Genomic DNA, 17,537 nt, shown 5'->3' with positions numbered 1-17,537 from the left:
CTCCCCCCTCATCGTCCCCGAGTCAGGGGTCCCCTGTTGAGCCTTGGCTGCTGACAACCCCTTTGCCATCTGCAGAGTCCCCAGGGGCCATTCGGAGCTCCCATGCTGGCCTCGCGAAGAGCAGATGCTGGCCCCGCGGGATCGTGACCTGGCTGGCCAGCTCCGGGCCTCTGTAGATGTGGGCTGTGTGCTGGGCTTCTCCATCACCTCCGAGGAACGTGAGGATGATTGAACTATGATGGCTGCCACCCACGGCCCCAGGCAGGGCTCGGGGCCTGTGCCCGGCCGTGCTAGCCAGGGCGGGCCAGGCAGAGAGGGTTGTTAGAGAGGATGGGGGTGGCGCGTGGTGAGCAGATGGCCCCGGAAGCCAGGGCACGACTTCAGCTCTCACCTGGCATCAGGTGCGGCTCCATCCAGGCACTGAGAAGTGACATCTGATCTGGGTTTGGAAAGGAGGCCTCTGGCTGCCTCGCATGGCTGCTGGGAGGAGGGCGAGGAGGCAGAGAGCCGGTTTCACACACTCCTGCCCAAGCTGGGTGAGAGAGGGGCGGCGTCGTGTGCCAGCCTGGGGTGGGAAGTGCTTTGGGCTCTACGGTGCCAACCTGGCCCAGGAGTTTCAAGATGGGCTGGACCCAGATTGAGAGTGACAGGCAGGCCCTGTGAATGAGGCCAAGGGTTTGGGCTGGAGCAGCCGGTGGCACAGAGATGCCCAGGATCCCGTGGGCACAGTAGGGCTGAAGGGGTGCAGGAAGCTGACCCCAACTGAGGCCGAGGCTGTGTTCCAGGGGTGGTGGCTGACATGCCATATGCGTGGGAGAAGGCGTGTGCTGGGATACAGGGAGAGGTCAAGGTGGGAAGCTTAGTTCTGTCGGGGAATGCAGGTCTAGTCTAGGGGAGGAAGCATGGGCTTGGGGAGAGAGTCGCTGGTGCAAGTCTCAGAGGCCTGAACATGGAGATGCTGGATGAGAAACCGCCTGGAACAGAGGAATTCTGCGGAGGCGACAATGACAGGTAACAGGAAGCGGGGTGGGGATAGGGAGTTGTGTTGTGACAGGTGATGACCTTGACCCAGCAGCTCTGGGGATGGCAGAGTGGAAACTTGGTGATGAGGTGCAGGAGAGGGTGCTGGGCTGCAGGTTCCCAGCATCCCCGCACCTCAGGGAATCTCCCAACCCCACTTTTCAGGGAGACAGAGCCCAGAGCTCCCCTAGATCTGCCCACCTCCTGCTCTCATACCTAGACACGCATCCCTACGAGCACCCCCTGTCCCCAGCCTGCTCCTTTTCTCCTCCCAAGGACATGTGCCTGGGTCTGAATCATCTTTAATAATCTAGGGCTGGAGCAATAGCACAAGTGCACTTAACTTGTGCGTGGCTGACCAGGTTCGATCCCCCGCATCCCATAAGGTCACCTGAGTAGGGCAAAGAATGATTCCTGAGTGCAGAGCCTTGGTATGCTCTGACCATTGCTGGGTATGGCCTCCCACACAAAATAAAGCAAAATCAAAATCTCTCCTAAGAGACCAGGGGGATCCTGCAGTGAATAGGGCACTTGGCTTACACACAGCTGAGCCAGGTGCCACCCGGCACCCCCTTTGGTCCCCAGAGCACTGCTGGCAGTGATCCCTGAGTGCAGAGCCAAGCAAGAGTCAGCTCTGAGCACCGTCAGGTGTGCCCCGCTCAAAAAGAAAATCCCTTCCTAATGTCCCTCTCCACCTAAGACCTCAATTTCGTGTCTGAGCCCCTCATGGACTCAGCCCCGGGTCAGTGAGGGGGGCAGGAGCTGGCCTGAAGCCCTTTTCTCCAAGTGACTGTTTTAGCCCCGAGAGACCTGGTACAGGGGCAGGGGGTGCTCCTGGCTTGGGGGCCTGTCATTTTTTAAATTATATATTTTATAGGGAGCACTCAGCAGTGAGGCTGCTCAGGGCAGAGAAGTGCCCCCTGAGCCCTCATGAGTTGTGTGCTAATAGCAGAGACCAGAAGCCCAGTAGTCATGACTCAAAACTGGGGGGTCAGCTAGCTGGTGGAGGTGGGAACGGGTGAGGGCAGCCGAAAGACTGTCAGGGTCAGGTGACACGTGTGGCATAAACTGCAGAGAAGAAAGAAGCCGGAGCTCCTGTCACCCAGCCCCCGCCCCCACTTGGAATTGGGGACCCCCTTTTCTGCAAGCCTCCTTGCCTTCCTAGCGGGGAGGCCAAGGCCACAGACAGGATCACTTCCTGTGCCCCTCAGCGCTGTGGCAGGACCAGGGTGCTGAATATTCAGTATCTGGGGAGTCAATAAAAGTCTCAGGAAGAACCTGGCTAAGGCAATTACCTCTGCATAAATGCATATATTATTCATCCATGCCTTTGAATATATAAATAATACGGATACAATCTGCATGCGTTAAAAGGAGATTGTAATTACCCACCCAGGCCTGCGAGCGCCTGGTGCCCGCTGGTCGAGTCCTGGCTGCTGTCCTGCACCCCCCCCCCCCCCCCCCAGCCCACCTCTGCCCTTTCCCACACGCAGGCTTCTGGGCTTCCCTGCAGCTGGGGACATCCATCGTTTGGCACGTTCTTGGGGTTTTCTCTAACAGGAGTCGCTGGCTGCAACCTACGCTGGCTACCCAACACTCTTCTCAAAACTCGGGACTATGTTTATATCATTATTACTGCTTTCAAATTCCTATTTTGTTAAAAATAATTGTTTTTGTGGTTTGGGGGCCACATCCTGTGCTGCTCAGGGCCAGCTCCTGGCTCACTGCTGGGGGCACGAGCATCGTTGCTGACGCTGAAACCGTGCAAAGCCCGTGCTCCAGCGGCTGAGCTCTCCCTCCGGCCCCATTGATGCTCCGTAAATCACAATTTTGGGTTGCGAAAATAATGAGTTTCCTGGCATTAAGTGCAGATAATAGCCCAAAGTTTAAAAAAGGAAGAAAACTTGTTCATTAAGCAGCTGCCCAGGCCTCAGGTCGGTCCCTATTTGTTTCCTGCCACCCCTCTTTTACTCGATAGAAACTTCTGGTTTTAAACAAACTGAGGATCCTATCATCCATAATGCTATGCAACCTGCTTTTATCTTTTACAATATGTCATGAACAGCTGAAGAAATATAAAAGGCTAAAAAGTATGAAAAGACGCCCAACCTCACTAGTAATTAAGGAAAATACACATGACAATAACATGAGGTCTGTATTTTCCCTATCGTGTTGAGGAGGATTTTAAGTGACAGTAACACCACCACTGGTGCAGACGCAAAGAAACAGGCTCTCCCAGACAGCTATTGCTGGGAGGACCAGGGAATCAGAGTACTTTGGGGAGGGGCAATTTAGCGATAAGTACCAGAGAGCTGAGAAATATGTGTGCCTTTTGCCCTTGGAAATCTACTCCTTGGAATTTTAATAATCACATTTCTATGGATTACAGCAATGGGCTGTGCAGTGTTTTATCATAACCGAAAATTAGAAACAACTTTTTAAGAGTCCAGCATTGGGAATTAATGTATTATGTCTGTCTGCATGGCAGAATTCCATGCAGCCAATTGTTTTACACACACACACACACATACAGACATATGAACACACATATACACATGCACACATACATACTCACACATACACACTTACACATATAATTACACATGCACACAAATAATACACACTCCCACATATACACATGCACACACATAAGTACACATGCACACAAATGATACACACTCTCACATATACACATGCACACAGAAGCACACGTGTGCACACACACTTACACACATAAGTGCACATGCATAATCACACACATCTTATTCACTCCAAGACAAAAAGGTGTTGCCAAAATATTACGTTGGCACATCTGGCTGCATGTGGTTTGGGGAAAAGGCTTTCTTTTGGCTCCCCTGAGCTTCCACTATCATGGAAGGAAGAAAACGGCCAAGCCCAAGAGTGGAGTGAATGTGAGTGGAAGTGAGGAGCCTGACGAGCTGACAGATGAACACCTGAGCCAGCGGAAGGGTTGCCAACAGGGAGTCCCCCAGAGCACAGCACAGCACCCCGAGGAGATTCAGGGAGGGCAATGAGGCTGTGGTGTGACTGAGGCAGGAGGTCTGTCCTGTGACCCTTTCACCATCCCTGGACATTTGTTGGCAATGCCAACCAGGAACAAATGATGCGAAGAAGCAGGAAGGGGGAGGGAGAGGGACTGGAGGTGACAGAGACAATGATGGGCAGAGACTCAAGGGCACTTGGAAGGTGGTGGGCTCAGTAGGACTGTACATCTGCACCACTCGTGCTTCAAGCCATTGTAACTATGTTATCTAAACTACGGCTGTCACTGTCGGTGTCCTCCCCTTGTTCATCGATTTGCTCAAGTGGGCCCAGTAACATTGTGAGACTTGTTACTGTGTTTGACATATCGAATACGTCATGGGTAGCTTGCCAGCCTTTGCCGTGTGGGTGAGATAGTCTCAGTAGCTTGCCGGGCTCTCTGAAAGGGGTGGAGGAATCAAACTTGAGTTGGCTGTGTCAGCCACCTGCAAGGCAAATGCCCTACCCGCTGTGCTATTGCTCCAGCACAACAGAAAGTGAAAATAGGGACTGGAGGGAGAGTGTAGAGGTTAGGAGCTGTACCTTGCAAGCAACTCACCCCAGTTCAACACCCAGCACCACCTCTGGTCTCCTGAGCACCGCCAGGGATCACTCCTGAGAAAAGAGTTAGGAGTAGACCCCAAACACCACTAGATGTGGGCCCAAACCCTGCACCTCTCCCGTCCCCTACAATAATGATAAAAAGTTAAACATTAAATTAAAAGAGAGAGGATGAAGTGATAATACAGCAGATAGGGTCGTACTATCCTTGGCATCCCGTAAGGTCCCCTGAGCATCTCCAGAAGTAATTCCTGAGTGCAGAGCCAGGAGTAATTCCTGAGCATCTCTGGGTGTGACCCAAAAAGGAAGGAGAAGGAGAAGGAGAAGGAGAAGGAGAAGGAGAAGGAGAAGGAGAAGGAGAAGGAGAAGGAGAAGGAGAAGGAGAAGGAGAAGGAGAAGGAAGCGCATCTGAGATAGGGGCCTTTAGAGAGTAGTTATGAGGGACCCTCACCCCCACCCCCAGGAGGTTATGAATGAGGAAAGAGACTGAGGGAGGGAGCAACTTGCTAAGAACTCTGGGGAGAGAATATTTCCATGGGGGGGAGTAGCAGCACGAAGGCCCGGGACTGGACAGTGTGTGGGAGGGAAGGCTGGTAGGTGTGAGGCTGGACAGTGTGCGGAAGGGAAGGTTGGCAGGGGTGAGGCCAGACGCTGTGTGGAAGGGAAGGCTGGTACAGGTGAGTTCTGGGACCAACCAGCACCTGATTCTGTGCAGGGGGCCCTGAGTGTGCGGGGGACCCCCAGGGTTAGGGGTACAGGCAGTGAGACACAGCCCTGGACAGTGGGAAAGGAGGTAGACACAGCAGAGGGGCCTGGGGCGGTGGCCAGAGCCAGGAGGCAAACCAGGAAGGAGCTGGGGGTGTTCTGGTGTCCAAGTCAGAGAAGAATCTGGAGGAGCGAGAGGCCAGTGCAGCGACTCTACCGCTCCAGGGGAGAGGAGGCCGAGGGTCAGGCCACTGGAGGCTGTTGGGGTCCCTCAGGAGGGAAACAGCAGCAGGAGAGTCCTGGAGAGAAGAAGAAGGCCAGAGTTGCGGTGTCAGACACCTTCCCTCCCAACAGTGAAGCTACACAGGCAGTTTTTAACTCCTCAGTGGCCACAATCCAAACAGGAAAAGGAAGCAGCTGAGGTCAACCTTCTGAAAGATTTTCTCGCAGCCAATCTACACATCTGTGGACCCTTCCACACATCCTTGGTTTGCAAACAACTTACATGCTATTCTGTGTTTTATTTTTTTTTTCTTTCACAAACAGTAGAAATCCTGTCCCTTTGACCTTTCTGGGCCATCTCAGCTTGACCACAGGCCAGACACTCAGTAGCCACACATTTCGACTGGTGGTGGCTTACATTGGTCAGAGAACAGCTCTGTCCAGGAATTTGGCTATGAAAAATAGAACCAAGAGACAGGATCCACGGGGCAGGGTGGGAGGGGTAGTTGCTGATTCTTTTTAAGGTTCTTGATAAGGGCATGTGGAGTCTTCTTTTCAACGAGAGAAGTACACAGATGTTGGTGCATTGGTTGGTTTGGCTAAGAGCCTGTCCAGGTTGTGGTAGAACCCCCACCCTTCTTGGCCTCCCCACCAGGAGACAAGATATTCGTTCCAGATACCAACCAGAAGCGCTCAGACACAGGGACTCTGGTCCAGAAGAAGGGGTGTGGGAAGGTCCCTGCCGAAAAGGGAATGGCACCAAACCCAGACTCACTGGTGAGCCCCGACCCCACCCAGTCCCACTGCATCTGACCTCCCAAAGGTCTGACCATGACAAATCTCTTCCAGAAAGAAGCATGAGGCATTCTTTGGCATTCATGTTTTGTTTGTGTTTCCTGAGTAGTCTCGGTCCCCTACATGAACACTAACATTTGGGGGACTCTAGGGCAATGGTCAGTGCCCACTGGTCACTGCCTGGTGAGGAATTGCTACCACCAGTGGATAGATTCTTTTCATGCTCAAAGGGCCACGACACTACGTTTGATCTCTTTGGGCGAGGGGTCAGGGTGGCTGCCCACACCGAGTAGTGCTCAGGGGCTTATTCCTGGCTCTGTGTTCAGGGACTGTGGTAGTAGGGATACAAATGGAGTCAGCTGCATGCAGGCAAGTGCCTTTGCCTTATACTATCACTCGAGCCCCCAAGCTGTGCTTTAAAGCCCTACTCTTAAATAGGAAGGAACGTGGAAATGCTCACCGCCAAGCACCCCTTCCAGCATTTACTGCTAGAAACTGTCTTTTTTTTAAAATTTTTTCCCTTTATTTTATTTTTTTTTTTTACAGTTGTAGATTTACAATTTTTTGTGCTTTGGTTTCAATTATACAATGATCAGATACCCATCCCTCCACCAGTGCCCATTTTCCACCACCATGGATAATATCCCCCCACCCCCATCCCCCCATCCCCCCTGTCTCTGTGGCAGGGCAATCCCCTGTGTTCTCTCTCTCCTTTTGGGTGTTGTGGTCTGCAAAAGAGGCATTGAGTGGCAAACATGTTCAGTCCATAGTCCACTTTCGACATGCATCTCCCCTCCTGGGAGGATCCTCCAAACATCTTTTATTTGGTGCTCCCTTCTCTATCTGAACTGCCCTTTCCTCTAGGATACCCGGCTGGCCTCTAAGTTATGGAGTAATTCTCCTGGTGCTGATCTCAGCTATTCTTGGGTATTAATCTCATACTTTGTTACTTTATATCCCCCAGATGAATGCAATCTTTCTATGTCTATCCCTCTCTTTCTGACTCATTTCGCTTAGCATGATACTTTCCATATTGTACCACTTGTATGTAAATTTCATGACTTCATCTTTTCTAACAGCTACATAGTACTCCATTGTGTAGATGTACCAAAGTTTCTTTAACCAGTCATCTGTTCATGGGCATTCAGGTTTCTTCCAGTTAGAAACTGTCTTTAGTGTGACACCAGAGGCCCAAGCCAACAGTAACAAGATCAGAGCTCATGCAGGAGGCAGAAGAAAACATTATAGTCATTACACTTCTCAGAGGACAGGAGAGAAGATATCATTTTCAAGAATGATCCACGCCTTAAGACAAAAAAGGGAAAGACAAGAGTCCCGCCTCATGTTGGAATGTTAAGCGTCTTCAATAAAGTTTCAAAATTAACTTTGAAGAATGAGAAGCTACCTTGGAAGACTTTTTCCAGGCCATGCGTCCTCTCTCCTCAGGAGCAGAAAAATGGAAAAGAGGGTGAGGAAGGGCTTTGGGGGAAATGATGAGATACCTGGAAGAATCTCAACTTTCCACAAATATTCACTCCAAAGGGAGAGAATAGAGGAAACTGCAGGGAGAAAAATATGAACGAACAATGGGAGACAAGTTATCAGAAACTAAATACACATGATTCCCAATGGGAAATCCACTGAATGAAAAATAAAAACCCACCATGAAGCCCATCACTAACATTTCAGAGCCTCAGGGCCCCCCATCCCCCAAAATCACTCCTCAAGAACTATACTAGAAAGAAGCAAACCCTGCCCAAAGAAAGGAGGAAATATCAACGGTAGCAACAAAACCGGAAAAAAGTGAGGGCAAATTTGATCTCTGTTATAAGAAAGATGATTTTAAATCTGGACCTCTACACGCCAGCAAAGTAGGGACCAACTGTGAGAGGAATCAAACATTCAGGAAACTAAAGTCTGAAAAAGTGCTTCTCCCGTTTGGCTTGTTTAAAGATTTCTCTCAGGATGGACTTTGTAAACTAGAGGAAGTAGAGAGGGGAGGGAAGGGGGTCAAGGGAAAAGCAGGATTAAAAAGCAGAGGTGGTCCAGCAGGCTTCAAAAACTGGCATCTCAGCATAACATACTGGCATGTCCCATGTGATCCAACACGCCGAAACATGTCGGGAAAGGTCTGACAATTCTTTCGAATGGAGATCGTGACATAAAAACCCAAGTGAATAAAAAACACCCAGACGTCCCAATTCCAAGTTGCATGACAGGAGACATAAACATAGCGCCAGCAAGCTCCGCAGTGAAGATCAACACGGACTGTGCGATGGAAAAACATCTACCCAGTATTCTAACCTCCAGTTCTGGAGATGCATAATTCATGAGCGATCTTTGAAACTACCAAGTTCATGAGGATTTGTTACATAGTAACAAAAAAGCAACAGTTACTGTGCTTGGTTTTCAACTCTTGGGTGTTTTGTTATTCTGGGCTGGCTCAAGTATCTCTGTCCAGCAGAGCATTCGGGAGGCAACTCTGCAGGACTGGGCAAGACTTTTTCATACAGTTTTTGCTTTGTTTTGGACTCTGCACTAGGCATCACTCCTGGTGGATCTGGGGGACCATACGCAGTACAAGGCAAGCGCACTTCCCACTGTGATCTCTCTCTGGTCCCTCTTCTGTTCATCTTGGGGTGAGCTGGCTGTTGGTCTTTCTTGGATGGCTTGGCTGAGAGGACTTGTTCCACTCATGGGCTCTCTCAGCCTCTAGCAGGCGGGCGTGTGTGGTTCTGAAAGTGTGGGGACCACTAGGCTTCTTAAGTCATGGACACACCATTGCTGCTTCTGTACTCCATGGGCCAGCGTCACAGAGCAAACCCAGAGTCAGTGGATTGGAAGTAGACTTGACCTGTAGGTGAGAGTTTCTGCAAAGACCCACTGCAAAGTAGGTAGTGATACAGGACTGTGGAACACGGGAACCGAGGCCAATCCTTCTCATCCCAAAAGACCCAACTCTGAATCTCAAGATGTCAAACTCATCTCCCCTCTGCTCCTGACTTGAGGGGTTCTGTTGCTGTGTGCCTTTCATCATTTCTCATTGATTTTGACTTCTGGGTGACTGTTACTCTCTGCAGCACTACTTGCGTCGGCATAGCTTCAATACGCCCAAAGATGACCCTTCTCACTGCACGGGCTCTGTGTCTGGGGTTGTAACTGCTCTGAGCTCCTCCCTACTTCCATCATGTTGTCCTAAGACTTTCCTTTGTCTATTTTTCTATTACATTTTCTATTTTCTATCTCCCTAAAGGAGCAATAGCACAGTGGGTAGGGCGTTTGCTTTGCACGTGGCCGACCTGGCCGACCCCAGTTCGATTTCTTCACCCCTCTCGGAGGGCCCGGCAAGCTACCAAGAGTATCTCGCCCACATGGCAAAGCCTGGCAAGCTACCCATTGATGTATTTGATATGCCAAACACAGTAACAATTGTCACAATGGAGACATTACTGGGCCCGCTTGAGCAAATTGATGAACAGCGGGAATGACAGTGACAGTGACAATTGCTATTTCATGCTCTTCACTCCCTGAAAATTACCTTTGTCTCTCCTACCCATCCAGTTTTCACTCTGGCTGTCTTTCAATCCCATACGGACTTACTATCCCTCATACCATCTTGTCACTGGCCTGACCCATCATCCTCCTTACTCATCTTCAAATTCACTGACAACGGTTCCCATCTTGGCTTTGCCCCTACCTCCCTGGTTCCTCTCTCACTTCGTCATGCACATGTGGCAAGACCAGAATCTGAGTGAAATCTGGTGTACCAGGAGTAAAACACACACACAGCCACAACCATGGCTGACTCTTCAAAATTATAAGCAGAAATCAAATGGAGCCCCACAATTGAACTGTGAACTGGGGAAATCTGTCCCTCCCCCTAGCTCCCAGGCCCTATCAAGCCTTGTACCTCTTAATCCCTCTCCCACCTCACCTGCTGTCCTCTCTCAGAACTCAGTATCCCCACATCCATCTACTCTCTGGGTTCCTTCCTGCCACTCTAAACCAGAGGTTCCCAAACATATTTGGCATACTGTTCCCCTCTCAGAAAAATAATTCCTCAACTTCTCCCTGATAACATACCTTCTTTAAGGAAAGAAGTAGAGAACACCTCCCCTAAGAAAACACTTAGCAGAGTCTTTTACCACAAACATCTTTGCCTCCTAATTCTAGGCCTTGCTTCATCATTATCTTGTATTTAGTGCTTTGGACAAGTCTGAGTAACTCTAATGTAAGTTCATCAGAGACAAATTTTTAGGTTTACTTCTATCCCTAAGAGGTTGATGATGATGATGCTGATGAAGATGATGATGATGATGATGATGAAACCATTTAGGGGATCAGGAATAGCTCAGAGGTAGCTTACCTGCTTTGATGGAGGAAGAGGGACACTAAAATAGAGTACATTGGATGGATACGTATTACAAAAGGAAATAAAAACTCAGGACTGCTGGATATTGAATCTCAAGCTTTTGAGACCACAAGTTTGATCCCTGATATTGCCCTGCATGCCAGAATCCCATTCTGATGGCACTGCCAGGGGGTTCCCAGTGCCACAGGAGTTCATTCTCCAGTGCACTGCCACCAAGCACCACTACTAAAGCCTATGACCCCCCAGACAACACCACAACCAAGAATATAAACCCGGATCATCACAGCGGCAAAGGGAGGGAGGAAAAGCAACAGCGCCCTGTGGACTTGGAACCTACCCAGGAATATACATGAGCGCATGTGAGTGTATTCAATGAGTTTACTTTGTGTATATTCTGATAGCTCGTTTGCACATTTTCATCTGTGAGTCTACCCATTTTTTAACTTCTAAAACGTGTCCTTCCATTCTCTCTTTAATTTTTACTTCGGGTTTATTTTCTTCTCTGTTGTTCAAGAACACGAACAATGTCATCAAATTCATTATTGCCCAAGAAGAAGGACGCTCCTCACTGCCATTTGTAGCTATCATTTTTCCAGAACCTGCTTTCCTTTCCTTGGATTTCAGGAGAGTTTCTCAGGGCTGCACAACACAGATTCAATATTCTGCAGTCCTGATTTTTTATTTCCTTTTGTAATATATCTCCATCCGATGCACTCTATTTCGGTCTCCATCTTCCTTGCTGCTAGATTCTTTTTCAGCCCAGTCCTTGCTCTCATGTTCTCATGTTTTTATCATCTTCCTGTTTTCCTGACTTTTATTGAGAGAACAAAGCAAATAGTTTCTAAATGGACTTTTGCTTTCTGTGACAAAATGTTTCTCAACATGCTGCTTCCCTATCATGACAGGGCTGCCGTGTAACCAGTGATGCCCCCCACATTCCCTGATACCCCACCGCCCCTGATGCCCCTATGTCCCCTGGTGCCCCCACCGCCCCTGATACTCCCACATGCCCTGCTTGGTCAGCTTTTTGATTTCCAGTGCATCGCCTGCTTTCTGCTTCCTTCAAATCTTACACAGGGCCAGAGAGCACAGTGGGTAGAGCACTTGTCTTACATACAGGCAACATAGGTTCAATCCTTGGCACCCAATAGGGTTCCTTGAGCTCCATCGGGGGTAAGCCCAGAGAACAGAGCCAGGAGTGGGCCCTGAACATCTTTGGTGTGGCAACTCTGCCCCCTTCTCCCCGCTCCCCGAAAAAAGAAACATACAAACAAAACACAATTTTCACATAGAAAGTCTAGTGTCTGTGAGCAGGCTCCAAGTTTTTTAAATTTTATTATCACTTGTGACTTTGGGGTATGTGGAGAAAGCTGGTACTCCTGCCAGGTCATAGGAATATAATATTTACCTGGATACTCTAATACAAAATCCTTCACTTGTAGGAAATAGCAAGCTACTACAACTCCCAGAATGCACTTCTCACTCTTCCTCTCCCATCATGCTTCCCAGTTGCTTCTTCAATTGCCTTTCACCCCTTAGGTAGAACCCAGCAACACTTCATAGCTGGGAACTATAGTTCAGGAAGGGGAGGATGGTTTTTGGGGGCTTCTAGAAAATCCTGGGTCTTGTTTTAGAAACTGAGAATTCGGATTGTATTCTGGGTGCTCACCAATCTATATGTACATTTCACTGTCTGGCCCGGCACTCTCAGGCATAAACCAATACCCAGTTATACACACGACGACACTCAGGCTCATGGAGGGGGTCGCAACATTTCAAGGACCACCCAAAGTGTAAGTGACACCTGAAGTTCAAGGTCAGGTGTATAGAGCTGAGCACCCATGTTCAGTTCCAGCTGTTGCTTTAGATGACATTCACACAACCACTAAAATGAACCACTTGAATGTATGTAATCCAGTGGCTTTCAGTCCGCTTATGATGCGGCCCAGCCACCGCCACTAATCCCCACCTAAAGACCCTCCAGTGAAGCCCGAGGCCCTCTAAGCAGTCACCCCTCATTCTCTGCACCCACTTCTCATGCTTCCAGCTCTCTGCCAGCTGTGCTGGGACCTCCCACTTGACTGGGGTCCTCCCACCAGCAGGTGGCAGTGGGGTGAACCCCATCACCTCAGTTTCCCCTGGCCTTCCCCCCAGTGCTCCCCACACTTCTTGTCCTCTAATAGTCTCCTTGCCAGAAAACAAAGCAAGCTGGCACCCCTGGAGACCTTCACTGCCATGTTCTAACTGTGTCATGCCTGCCTCCGTTTCTCTCCTAGCCCTAGCATGACTCTCTCCTGCAGAGCCTGGAGTCAGGTGCTCTGCCTTTTCCCCCACCTCCTGGTTACAGCAACAGCCCAGCAGCCCCTCCCCCCGCCTGTAGTCCTCAGAGGTCTGCTTCCTAAGGACAGTGCTCAGCCCCGTTCTCCTCCCATTGCCCAGAGCTCCTTGGGCCTGGACTCTGAGGTTCTCAGCAGTCTGGGGTTCTCCCCAGGGCTCAGCTCACCAACCCCCAGGGCTCTGGGCTGAACTCCCTCTCTTCCAGACAATCACCCCTGGTGACATCTGTGTGTCCTGCAAAACCCTTTGTGTCCACAGACTTTCAGAGCTAGACACCAGGGTCAGACTCGTAGCCAGCAGGAACTTCTGTCTGATGGCTCTGCAGAAACCTGTCTGACGGCCACAGAGACTGGTCCCTGTGTGCCTGGACCTAGTCCATGGCAGGGGCCACACCTCTGCCCTCAGCCAGCCTCAGCAGAGCAGATGAGGGGTGGGGGGCCCATGAGCACCTCTTTGCTGAGTCAGTCCTGGGTCACCAACTGATTGCGTTGGGCAGTCAGCACCCCCTCCGGGAGCTTTCGGGCTGGGAGAAAATGGGTTTTTAGAGTTGGGAGCCCAAGGTTAGCACCTGAGTGCCTGGAGAAATGGTGGTGACGATCAGCCTGGCCCCTGGCAACAGGCACGGTTGGTAGAGCAGCTTAGCCTGCCTTCAGCTGTACCAGCTGTGCTTACCAACGGGGCTTACAGAGTGTGGAGGGTTGAAGGAGACCACATAAGTGGCACTCAGTGGCATTATGTGAAGTCAGTGCACACCAGCTGCTTTTATTGAAGTGCAGGCATTGTTGGCTACTATTACGATCATCGAATTCTAGACAAGCTGTTCTTGAGCAGTCATGGGGTCTACCTCTCCGTACCAACAGTGTCCTCTCTCCCTCCTGAGCTCATTAGCCCAACACCTAGCCTCCCCTTGGGGCTGGTGGGAGCAGCAGGTCTCAGCAAGGCGAGCTGCAGTGTCTGTAATGATGTCTCCAGGTGGTGACATGGTGGTGCCTGGGTGTGTCCCCTTGTGCAGGTGTCTGCTTGGGGAGCCCCACAGGCCAAGTGACTATGCAGCATTTGTCCTCCCACAGTGCTGGAAGCTAGAAGTTCAACATTAAGGGGCTGCAAATCTGCTTTACCCCTGTGCAGACTATTCCTTTGTCTTGTAGGTGGCCACTTGTTTGGGTCTCTCACTTGTCCTTTCCTCTGCCTGCAGGGAGGGGGAGGGAAGGGAAGAGAGGGAGAAAAGGCTAGGGGAGGGAGAGGAGGAGGGAGAGGAGAGGAGAAAAGGGAGGGAGAAGTGGGGGAAGCAGTGAGGAAGGGAGGGAACGAGTGGGGGTGAAAGATAGGAGAGAGAGATGATCTCCTGGTCTTAGTCTCTATCTCTGTCTCTCTCTCTCTCTCATCTCTCTATTTGTGGTGCTCAGGGCTGACTCTTGGATCTGCACTCAGGGATCACTATTAGCGGTGTTCAGGGGATTATATGGGGTGCCAGGGATTGAACCCAGATGAGCCATGACATCTAAGGCAAGCATCCTACCCACTGCTCTATCTCTCCAGTCCCTGGAGTCTCTTTTTTCTTTTATAAGGACACTAGTTCTCATAGGACTGTGGCCCCATCCTTAACCCCCTTGGGCCCACCTAAACTCTCTTTCTAAAGCTCTACTTTCCAAGCTCAGTCATCAGATGACTTAGGGCTCCCACATATAAATGGGGAGAGGACACCATTCAGTCCCCAGCGGGGGGAGACTCCCGTGTATGTGCATGCATGTGTGTGTGCACATATGGCCACACACACATCTGTCCTGGCCCGGTGCCCAGGTGTCTGTCTGCACATGTGCGTGTCTCTTCCACAGCTGGGGTGGAGGAGAGCGGGTGAGAGGCTGCAGCTGCCAATCGCCCCCTCCCACCTGAGGCCGGGGCACCGCGGAATCAGGCGTGGGCTCCTCTCTGCCGATCAAGATCTATAAATAAAGTTGTCTCCCTGGCATGTTCCACGCCACACACGGCTCTTTAATAAAATGGGCTGAGATTTGTGGATAAGCCTGAAGCAAAGTCAATGCTGGGTGTCAATCCCACGCTAAGAGGGGCCTTCAGGGGTCAAGTTGCTTCCGGTCTATGATTCCATATCAAAGATCTGTCAGTCCGGTGCTAACCAGCTCCCGAGGCGACGGGAGCAGGCGCTGACCACTGCCCCCGGGGTGCTCGGGCTGAGGAGCCAGCATGGTGAGGGGCAGGGCTGAGGGGACGCCGCCACCCCAGTTTCTCCTTGCAACTCGGCCCTTTCCCAGGCTTCCAGAAGGACATCACAGCTGACAGTGGAGCAGAGTGGGTGCAGGGGGGCAGAGTATCTGCACCCCGAAGTATCTGCACCCTGCCTCTCCTTCAAGCCACATCTTTCAAGCCCAGAAGACAGGCTGGAGAACTTAGCTTAATGGGCTTTGTGTAGGCTGGTACACATGGCCTGGGTTTTGTTCATGTGTTTTGCTTTGCACCTATACTCAGCTGTGTTCGGGGATCACTCCTGTCAGTGCCGGGGACCGAACCCAAGTCGGCTGCCTGCAACACAGACGCTCTACCCACTGTGCTATCTCTCCGGTCCCCTGAGGCCTGGATTGCTCCCCAGCACCACATGGTCCCCTCACACTGCTGGATCTAGGCTCCAAAGCAAACAGAAACCTAGGTGCCACTGGTGACTCCAGGATTCTCTGTTATTCCTTAGCGATGGTCTCAGGCCCCAGGCCAGTGTCCCGGCTGCTTCTGGCGTGACTGGGGTGCCCGGAGTACCTGGGGTGTGCACTGCGGCATCCCTGAATGACTGGGGTGCACAGCCTCCCACCCAGGAAGAAGAACATCTCCCTCCTTGGTGAGCTGGCCACACTTGGTGAGGCAGAAAGAGGGGAAATCCAGAGAAGTGGGGTTTAATTAAGTATCAGGGAAGATTTATGCAACTTCCTCTCCTGTCATAAATATTAATGAGGGCAGCGGCAGCCAGCTCTGCCGCCTCCACTAGCCAGCTGGGGGTGGGGGAGGACAGGGCTGGGGTGGGGGGATGGGAGCCATCACCATCCCACCCGAAAACTGGGTCTAAAGAATCCAGTTACCCTAGGCCAGGCAAGGGAGCCAGTCGCTGCTCACCCACCTGGGGGTTTGGCGTGGGCTCCCCTCAGCTGCTCTTGCCTGCCTCCGGTGGGCTGTGGGAGGTCTCCTGAGGGGCATGTGAGGGGCAGCAAACAGGGAGTCCGGGGACCGCGCTCTGGGAAGTGGGGTCAGTCCCAGGGTGTGAAACAAGACTGAGAAGGTGAAAGGAGGGTTTGGGTGGGCCATGGGGGGTGCTGCTCAGGAACGAAGATGGAGCAGGCCGTGACGGAGAGCCTGTCACCCCCATCCCGGCTGTGAGGACAATGTGGGGCTTCTGCACAGATGTTGCGGCTGGTGTCCAAAGTCAGGGCCAAGTACTGCCCAATGCAGTGCCCAGGCATTTGAGATGAACCTCCCAGGTTGTTTGAGCCATGCCTTCAACTGATGTGACCAGGCCCACTCACAGTAATGCAGTTACGACTCTTACATCACCTCACCCAGAAACTCTGCAGACGACGCTAGAACTCGGATATGGGCACCCCTCGTAAATTAACCACCACACACACACCCAGGCCCAATTCAGAAGAGGAGTTACAGGTCTACCCTCCTTGAGCAAGCTGCATGAGCTCTGAACTGGAATGCAATGCCCGCAGCCCCTGAGCAAGGCGCCCTGAGCCCTGCACAAAGCCAGGCTTGCTGACGTGTGGAGAGTGGCAGCCGCAGGGCCCTGAGTGAGACCCGGGGCAGGAGAGAGGCCCCGAAGGGTCTGAGGCAGGCTCTGCATGCAGGAGTCCCGGGATCTGCTGTCAGCACCTCGTAGGCCCTTGAGCACTTCTGGATGTGCAACCCACGAAAAAAAGAGAAATGTGAACTTTGCCAGGGAGGTGGCTGAGCGGTAGAACACTGGCCTTGCATAAGCGAGGCCCTGAAGTCAATTTCTTACACTGGGGAGTAGGGGGGAGAGAGACAGAGAGAGAGACAGACAGAGAGATAAGAGAGAGGGGAGAGAGAGATTTGAAAGAGAGAGAGAGAGAGAGAGAGAGAGAGAGAGAGAGAGAGAGAGAAGATAGAACCAAATACTTGGTTGGGGCTAGGGACTGAGTGGCAAGGGGAAGAGAAGAAAACCTTCTTGAGAGCGGGGACATTGCTCCCTCCCCCTCCTGTCCCCTCCCTGCCCTTCAGCAACTGTGGTGATTGCAATGACTGTGGGTGGCACCTGCTTGCTGGTGCTGCTCGGCCACTTGCTGAGATGCTCACCAGATGTTCTGCTCTTCGGTCCTGGGGTCTGCACACATTCTGGTTACGTGTGGGTGGCACCAGGGATGGGATTCACGGCCTCACACTTGCAAGGCGGGGGCCTTCCCTCACGGAGCTGTCGCTCCCTTTGGCAGGTTTTGATGGAGCCCCTCCTTTGTGCCAGACC

Source organism: Sorex fumeus, unplaced genomic scaffold (assembly GCF_029834395.1).
Source record: "Sorex fumeus unplaced genomic scaffold, SorFum_2.1 ptg000109l, whole genome shotgun sequence".
NCBI classification, from domain to species: domain Eukaryota; kingdom Metazoa; phylum Chordata; class Mammalia; order Eulipotyphla; family Soricidae; genus Sorex; species Sorex fumeus.
Note: the sequence above shows the minus strand (reverse complement) of the source record.